The sequence below is a fragment of the Lithobates pipiens genome, unplaced genomic scaffold, assembly GCF_037356315.1.
Source record: "Lithobates pipiens isolate NorthernLeopardFrog02 unplaced genomic scaffold, aLitPip1_a1.2 Scaffold_74, whole genome shotgun sequence".
Lineage (NCBI taxonomy): Eukaryota > Metazoa > Chordata > Amphibia > Anura > Ranidae > Lithobates > Lithobates pipiens.
Genome location: NW_027507897.1, coordinates 777,432 through 787,130, shown reverse-complemented (window position 1 = coordinate 787,130; position 9,699 = coordinate 777,432). Strand labels below are relative to the sequence as shown.

Below are 9,699 nucleotides of genomic sequence, written 5' to 3'. Positions count from 1 at the left end.
GCTGCCCACCTTGTTGCATGTTGTGAATGGTCCCGCAGATCTCTCATGGTCCGTGCAGGGGGAGGGGGAGAGGAGAACTGTCAAAACTAGGTACCCACCCCCCCCCCCCCCAAAAAAAAATTACATGTCAAACGAGGCAGGGAAGGAGGACTTAAAGTAGAACCTCCCCTCTTCGGTGGAGTTCTGCTTGAAAGGACATCTTCCCTTTTGAAAAATGTTTTAGGTCTCTTCACACCTGTCCAGTGCTTTGCATTAGTCCAAGCATGTGTGCATTATGTTAAGGCAGTGCAAATGCACAGCAATGCATAGCAAATTTGAAAGGCGAATAGCAAATGCTTTGAGCTTTGTTAGCCTAAAGGTTTGGTCTAAAAGTGGCAACATTTTTAAACTGATAAATTTGTAAGAAAACTGCCAAACTTGAAAGAGAGGAAGAATGAGTGACTTGTGAATGAGTGAAATTTATTTTTTAAATTCAATTTCATAGCTTTAAACGTGAAAATAAAGTGTAACAAAGATGGCTAAAAGACAATTGAAAAACTGTGATCGTGAAAAGAAAGATAAATGACAAATTCTTGTGCTGAACAAAACCAACAAGCCTGTTTTTATATGACTAAAAATTGGCCAATAATAACAAAAAATGTGGCAGCTACCGTAAGTAGAGAAAATAGCTGCTCAATGTTTCATAAATACCCCCTTTGTGTTCTCCACATTTCAGTTTACCGTAAATTACTGCATCACTTAGATTAATTAATTTAACAATCCAAGAAGCATTTAAACAACCTGAAATCATCTACATGATTGGGAAAATTAGATTAGAGGAGGTGATAAGGGGAAGTGGAGGTAGCCAAGGCTTTAATAAAACTATGTTCTTCTGTGGCTATCAGACTGAAAAGTCCAGTGTCCTTTATTACAGTTGCTTGCTCAACTTTCGCACTTGCCTCTCCCGGGCTTCAAATGCTATTTTGGTGTCCATCAGCTCATTGACGGAACGTTTGACTTCAGTGAGATCTCGCTCCGCTTGAGAAAATCGCTCTACCAGCTCTCGGTTTTCATTTCTCAAGTCTTCACAGAGTTGCCTCACCTCATCACTCTGTCGCTGGCATCGGACTCGTAGTGCTTCTGCCTCTGCTAGTAGGGTTTCGACTGTACGGACCACCCCTTCTAACTGCTCCCGAGACATATCTGAAATTGCAAACAAAATGGTCCACAAAATAATCTTAACTGAAGTATGTTGTCTATAGGAGACTCTGTCATGGTAAATTTGATTTATCTAGTGCAGTCTTTCTCAGCCTTTTTCCCTTTGAGAAACCCTTGCTAACAATTACAGTATCTCACAAAAGTGAGTACACCCCTCACATTTTTGTAAATATGTTATTATATCTTTTCATGTGACAACACTGAAGAATTTACACTTTGCTACAATGTAAAGTAGTGAGTATACAGCTTGTATAACAGTGTAAATTTGCTGTCCCCTCAAAATAACTCAACACACAGCCATTAATGGCTAAACCACTGGCAACAAAAGTAAGTACACTCCTAAGTGAAAATGTCCAAATTGGGCCCAAAGTTTCAATATTTTGTGTGGCCACCATTATTTTCCAGCACTGCCATAACCCTCTTGGGCATGGAATTCACCAGAGCTTCACAGGTTGCCACTGGATTCCTCTTCTACTCCTTCATGGCAACATCGCGGAGCTGGTGGATGTTAGTGACCTTGCGCTCCTCCACCTTCCATTTGCAGATGCTTAATAAGGTTTAGGTCTGGAGAATTGCTTAACCAGTCCATCACCTTTACCTTCAGCTTCTTTAGCAAGGCAGTGGTCATCTTGGAGGTGTGTTTGCAGTCGTTATCCTGTTGGAATATTGCTCTGCAGCCCAATCTACATAGGGAGGGGATCATAATCTGCTTCAGTATGTCACAGTACATGTTGGCATTCATGGTTCCCTCAATGAAGTGTAGCTCCCCAGTTCCAGGAGCAGCACTCATGCAGCCCCAGACCTTGACACTCCCACCACCATGCTTGACTGTAGGCAAGACACACTTGTCTTTGTACTCCTCACCTGGTTGCCACCACACACACTTGACACCATCTGAACCAAATAAGTTTATCTTGGTCTCATCAGACCACAGAACATGGTTCCAGAAATCCATGTCCTTAGTCTGCTTGTCTTCAGCAAACTGTTTGGGGTCTTTCTTGTGTATCATCTTTACAAGAGGCTTCCTTCTGGGATGACAGCCCTGCAGACCAATTTGATGCAGAGTGCAGCGTATGGTCTGAGCACTGACAGGCTGACCTCCCACCCCTTCAACCTCTGCAGCAATGCTGGCAGCACTCATACGTCTATTTCCCAAAACAACCTTTGGATATGACGCTGAGCACGTGTACTCAACTTCTTTGGTCAACCATGGTGAGGCCTGCCTGAGTGGAACCTGTCCTGTTAAACTGCTGTATGGTGTTCGTCACAGTGCTGCAGCTCAGTTTCAGGGTCTTGGCAATCTTCTTAAAGCAGACGCCATCTTTATGTAGAGCAACAATTCTTTTTTTCAGATCCTCAAAGAGCTCTTTGCCATGAGGTGCCATGTTGAATTTCCAGTGACCAGTATGAGAGACTAAAAGCGATAAAATACCAAATTTAACACACCTGCTCCCCAATCACACCTGAGACCTTGTAACACTAACGAGTCACATGAAACCGGGGGAACGGAAAATGGCTAATTGGGCCCAATTTGGACATCTTCACTTAGGAGTGTACTCACTTTTGTTGCCAGCAGTTTAAACATTAATGGCTGTGTGTTGAGTTATTTTGAGGGGACAGCAAATTTACACTGGTATACAAGCTGTACACTCACTACTTTACATTGTAGCAAGTGTATTTTTTTCAGTGTTGTCACATAAAAAGATATAATAAAATATTTACGAAATTGTGAGGGGTGTATTCACTTTTGTGAGATACTGTATATTTATAGTTCATAACACATTAGCATAATCAGTAAGCGTTATAAATGTAATTCTGTAATAAAAATAATACAAAAAGTGAATGTGATGTATTAAACACCTAAGGGGGATTTTGTTTTTTGCATATGCCAAAATCCTTGTACCCACAAAAAATCCTTTAATTACTGTGCCACGAGCAAGAGTCTAACAGACACTCACAAACCTCAGCACAATAATTTTTAGAAAATACATATGTTATGCATATGCTTTCTGAACTCACATCCATAGCTCACCTCTGCTCTTCCCTTTCACGTCTGCATCTCTCTGTCCAAGACTTACCTCTATACCTGTTCTGCACAGCACACCTCTGCACCCCCATCCACAACTCACCTTTGCCACCACATCTACAGTCCACCTCTCGCCTGCTGTCTCCTTCCTTCCAGCAGCTGGATTGCCTCTATTACCACCTGCATTGAATATCTCTGCCTCCTGCCTTGGCACACTGCGGTAAGAGCTACTAACTGGATCCTCCACAAATTCTCTGCAGTAGCGAAATAAACATGGTGGACGGCAGTGCTCTGATTTGGAATAAATATGCTGATATAGAGAATCAGATAGAAATCAGAACTCATGATTTGCATGCTTGTTCCAGATTAGGGTCTCAAAATACCAGAGACAGAGACTGCCAGGCAACTAACATTTTCAGAGGGAGGTCAACATTGTCGGCTTTTATATTTCTTGACAACAGATCTCCTTTAAGGGCAAAACCTTCACTGTAGTCTTAAAAGCAAGGTTAGATATACTCCCCCTTGCTAAACCGACAACTACTTGGTAGCCCAAACAATCCCTTTTTTTAAAGAGGAAGTAAACTTCCTTTCCAGACTTTTACCTATAGGTAAGCCTATAATAAGGCTTACCTATAGGTAGTGTATATATCTCCTAAACGTACTCTGTTTAGGAGATATGTACATTGCATGCAGCCAGTGACATCACTGGCGCATGCGCTCTGAAGGAATGGCCACCCATGCCATTCCTTCTGAGCCCTGTGTCGTAAATGGCGGCTCCTGTGCACACGTGTTAGAGTGACGTCATCGCTGCTGTGGCCAGCCACAGAGCTGGAGCCCACGAACCCGGAAGCAAGATGGGTGAAGATTGAAGCGGCACTGGAACAGCTTTGCTTTAAGGTGAGTTTCACATAATGCACATTATGACTTTACCTTTCAGGAAAAAAAAAAGCCATCGGTTTACAACTGCTTTAAATGAGACTAACCTTTACTGAAAGAGATATTTACAAGGAGGGGTCAACAGTGGCATATTACATGCTTCCTTAGTACACAACACAAATGAGCAGTAAATATGTCATATAGCCTTCTATTAAACTCTGCTGAGGGTTAGGCCAACCAATACTGCACCATAGTCACAGTCAAGATTACCTAGCATACATAAAAGAAGTGATAGAATCGACTCAAACTCATTACATTTATGAATCAATTCTAGCTCTTCGGCCTCACAAAAAAGAACATACTCATAAAATATGGCAGCCATGGTTAAAATGGGCTAGTCCCCAAAACATTGCATGAGTTCTTTGTTCCTAGATAACTTGAATTAAAAAATTACTTACCCCGCTCTAATATTTTAATCTTTTTGTATCTATTAAATGACAGGTTACTATTACTGTCCCGAACACAGTTTAGTACCCATAGGGGTGTTCGGGAATATATTTATGTTCATCATCTTTGAATTACTTAAATTGGCAGTATATAAATATATGAAGATAATATTGATATTACTTTTGTGTATTGTCTCCACATTGGATGTATTAATAACCTCCCGATCGTTATCTTTATTATTCCGATTATAATTGAGATAATTAATATGGTTTTCTTTATATTATATTTTCTTATTATTTTTGGATACTATTATCTATGTATCTAACTACTGTAATTATTTAGTCATAATTTCTGTCATTTGTCTTGATAAAAATGTAAACTTTAATAAAAACTATTGATTAAAAAAAAAAGATTACCTAGCATACATTGGTTCAAGATGATCACATCACCTTCACAGTGGTTGGGGGTATTGTACTCATAACATATTCTATACTTTAATTGCACTATATATAAGATTTTAAATTACTGTCTGGACTTTAACCATTCTATCCTAAACTTCCTCTTGTTACATAATAATTTCATAAGAATGAATACATAAATAAATGTGAATGATAAGTCTGCACTTAGACCCCTTTCACACTGGAGGCATTTTTCAGGTGCTTTAGCGCTAAAAATAGCACCTGTAAAGCGCCTGAAAAACACTTCATCTGCAGTCCCAGTGTGAAAGCCAGAGTGAGTTCATACTGGGACACTGCGCTGGGAGGACGTTAAAAAAAAGTCCTGCGAGCAGCATCTTTGGGGTGCTTTAGGAGCCCCTGCCCATTAAAATCAATGGGCAGCACCGCCAAAGCCCTTTGCAGGCTCTTTTAACCCTTTATTCAGCCACTAGTAGGGGTTAAAAGTGCCCACTAGCTGCCGAAAAGCACCTCTAAAAGTTAAATTACCGCTAAAACTTGCGGCGCTTTACCGCTAACGCGGCTGCGCTGTCAGTGTGAAAGGGCTCTTAAAGACAAATTTATCTCAACACTATAATACAAAACAGCAGGGTCTGAAATTGTATAAAACAGTAGGTTATTTAAGGTGAAGGTATAGGGTGGGTCATTTAAACATACACTTGGTAGGGTTAATAGGCACATTATCTGCGACCGTCCTAGCTTTCTATATGTATTGCATATTGGCAAAGTAAAATATCCCTGCTATAATTCCTAATCCTGTACATAACTTCTAAAAAATGCTTTGGATTTGAAATAACTAACATGTTTTTCTTTTTTTTTCATTAAAACAAATCTGTCACAAATGAAATAAGATCATAGTGTTGTAGCAAGTGATCATATTTATGGTAATTGTTCTACAATGATTTGGAGTTCTTGTACAAAGCAATAAAATAAAAGACTAATAAAAAAAGAAAGCTGATTGCTATAGGTTAGTATAGTTTGTATTAACATTGCCATTTGCCTTTCCTTATAAAATAGTGCTGATGTGCACTGTTATTTTAAACAGAAAAATATTAACATCTGTACCACCTAGCCTCACTGCGGACATTGCGCCAATACACAGACAAAAACAAAAGGTGGTAAGGAAAAAAGAATATCTGGAAAGCAATTAATGTGCTTCACATTGGGAATAGTAGTGATGTTGGGTAGATTGATATCATGCTTGTCTTTGGAGATTATTTAGAAAAAGGATGGTAAAATAGAAGGTTTGGTAAGGAGGAGCAAGAATATGGGGAGCGTCTTACCGTAGAAGCGGCTGCTTTGCTTCAGATAGATGTTGAGTTGAGTTAATGGGTCCAGCGTGATCAATGTATGCCTCAACGGCTTCCTTGGTGTTCTAATTTTTTTATAATGTGTACAATACTTCGCCCTTTGTCTTGTCAGTTTCCGCTGATGTCACTCTTCTTACCTCATTCCTTCATCAATGACCTCTACACCTCTTCTCTTAATATGATCAATTCTTTGTCACTATATGCATCATAGTTTTATTGCTGCCTTTTGTTTGCCCCCTTTGTCTTCTGCCCTTTGTCACAATCTCATTCTCTCCCCTTTGTGATAATCTTTCCATTAATCCCTCTCTTCTCATCCCAATCCCTGCAGATCCCCAGCTGTTTCTTACGTGGAGGTGATCGTCATTCTAATCCTGCTCACGCCATCTTGTGTTTGATACTTGGCCTTCTATCTGCTTATGTCTTCAGAGATTTCAGCTCTGATGCTGTCATACAGAATTATATTGTGTTACTAATATAACAGAGTTAGTTAAGTAGATAATCATAAACAAGTGATTATCTCAAGGTGTGTGTATATTTGCATAGATGCACATATTAGAGGTTTTGAGGTTCATCATGACCAAAGCTTTGCACGTATATGTACATGTACCATAGGCATAATCAGTCTTTATTGAAATTGATTGTTGGTAAACCATTGTATCACAGCTCAAATAGAAACATCACATATAAACCACTGGCTTCCTACTCGGTCACTGCACACTCTACCAATCCGGTAAATTAACAGGTCCTAAGTGCTCAAATACCTACTAAGTGCTCCGGCTGTGAATTGCAGTTCTACCTAGCTGAAGGAAATACAACACTGCAGGAAGAATCCTGGAAAAAATTACCTCCCATTGGCTCCTGCTGCTATCAATCAAATCCAATGACACATGTTCCGGAGGCGGGGCCGAGTCCAGCATTCATGTCTTTGGGCACACATGCTGGACTCAGGACCGCACCCTCAAGGTAAACACCCCCCCCCCCCCCCCCCCGAGAGAGTGCTTCTCCTAGGGGGTTATCTCATAAGAGGAGGAGCCGCGAGAGCCACCAAGGAACACCAGAAGTCTGTGTTCAGGGCCACTCTGTGCAAAAGGTAACTGCACAGTGAAGGTAAGTATGACATGTTTGTTATTTAAAGAAAAAAAAAAAAAAAAGCAAACCTTTACATTCACTTTAATGCCTGAATGTGTAATGCACCTTTCTTTGCAATTCAGTCTAGTTCAGGGATTAGCTAGCAAACATTGAGCCATGCCCTCACCACCAATCAAGGCTACCTAAGACTACTGAACTCTGCTCTGACTCTAGCTAAAGTTTCCATAATATAAAATAATTGTAACAAATCCAGTAGAGACCATGGGGTTCCCTTTGCAAAAGGCCTCAAAATTCAAGAGATCTTTTTATTCTTAAAAGCTATAAGAAACTGTTAGGTGGTTTTAAGCGAGCCTGACCCAGACCTAAAACAAAATATCCTTTACAGCCAAGGAAGCCGCCATCTTGGCCTTTGTTTGGGCTGCAATTGCCATGGTGCTGCACATGTGATCAGTTATGACACCAGCTGTTTGATGGCTTGACAGTTCGGTTGAGAGCACAAGCAACTGTGACAGTTATCATTCATGGCATGTAACTCCAAAGTAACAATAGTATTGAAAAGCTTTTTGAAGCCTGCACTTGCCCCTGTTGGTTGTCAAAATGATCTTTGTGTTTCAGGGGAGCCCCTATGATCCTAGGTCCAAACTGAAGAAGGAGCCTTGAACTCTACCCACATTTTGTTTCATCCCTGCTCTCTCCTAGCACTTTGCCTGGCCCGCTGTATATCAAATGCTAAATACCAGTAATACTGGTATTGCTAAATACCAGTCATTTTACTACTTACTGAAACTTTGGCATTTAACCACTTGCTTACTGGGCACTTAAACCCCCCTCAGTCCCAAACCAATTTTCAGCTTTCAGCGCTGATGCACTTTGAATGACAATTGCGCGGTCATACAACACTGTACCCAAATGAAATTTTTATCATTTTTTTCCCACAAATAGAGCTTTCTTTTGGTGGTATTTAATTACAGCTCGGAGTTTTATTTTTTGCTAAACAAACAAAAAAAGATGCAAAAAAAAAAAAAAAAAAAATCATGTTTTAATAGTTTGTTATACAATTTTGCAAACGGGTCATTTTTCTCCTTCATTGAAGTGCGCTGATTAGGCGGCACTGATGGCTGCATTGGTGGGCACTGATGGGCTGCATTGGTGGGCACTGATAGGCTGCATTGGTGGGCACTGATAGGCTGCACTGGTGGGCACTGATAGGCATAGTTAAGGCGGCACTAATAGGCACAGATAAGGCGGCACCGATCGGCACAGATAAGGCGGCACTGATGGGCAAAGATGGGTACAGATAAGATGGCATGGATGGGTGGCACGGATGGGTGGCACGGATGGGCACTGATAGGTACCACTGATAGATGGGACTGATGGGCACTGATAGGTGGCACTGATAGGTGGCTCTGATAGGTGGCACTGCTGGGCACTGATGGGCGGCACTGCTGGGCACTGATGGGCGGCACTGCTGGGCACTGATGGGCGGCACTGGGGTGCAGCACCTTTAAGGAAGATTGTGGGCACTGTGGGTGGCACTGTTGGTTGCACTGCTGGATGGCACTGTGGGTGGCATTGTGGGTGGCACTGTGGATGGCGCTGTGGGCACTATGGGCACTGCTGGGTGGCACTGATGGGGGGCACTTACTTTCATTCAGGATGGCACTGCGGTGGGCAGGTGGGCACTGGCAGGAGGCAGGTGGTCAGCTGTATTGCTGGCCGTGATCGGGACTGATGTCCCGATCACGGCCGCCGGTGATCGGCTTTTTTTTTCTCTCCTCGCGCTGTCAGCGCGAGGAGGAATAATAGCCGATTACCGGCTCCGTTCTGTCACATGATCAGCTGTCATTGGCTGACAGCTGATCACGTGATAAGGGGTCGGGATCGACCCCTTGCACGGAACGGTGATCAGGCGAGTCTCGTGGACTCGCCGATCACAGAGCGCGCCGCGCGCGCCCCTCAGGGGGCGCGCAGGCCGCTCGTAACCGGGACGACGTCAATAGACGTAGTCCCGGAAAAGTAGATCCGCGCTAATGCCGTCATTTGGCAATAGCGCGGATTTCAAGTGGTTAAATAGATCCTGTCACCAGAATCAACATTAGGATATATATATATATATATATACAGTGGTGTGAAAAAGTGTTTGCCCCCTTCCTCATTTCCTGTTCCTTTGCATGTTTGTCACACTTAAGTGTTTCGGAACATCAAACCAATGTAAACAATAGTCAAGGACAACACAAGTAAACACAAAATGCAATTTGTAAATGAAGGTGTTTATTATTAAAGCTGAAAAAAAATCCAA

At 41.9% G+C, this 9,699-nt stretch overlaps 1 long non-coding RNA gene across 1 annotated transcript; it reads right to left on the bottom strand.

Annotated features, from left to right (window-relative positions):
• Positions 1 to 438: 438 nt before the first annotated feature.
• On the bottom strand, positions 439 to 6,706 carry LOC143959419 (uncharacterized). The gene is made up of 2 exons (XR_013270221.1): positions 6,285 to 6,706; positions 439 to 1,182 (listed from the first exon to the last, which is right to left on the bottom strand). It is a non-coding gene; the product is annotated as an uncharacterized LOC143959419 (long non-coding RNA).
• Between the last annotated feature and the right edge of the window lie 2,993 nt (positions 6,707 to 9,699).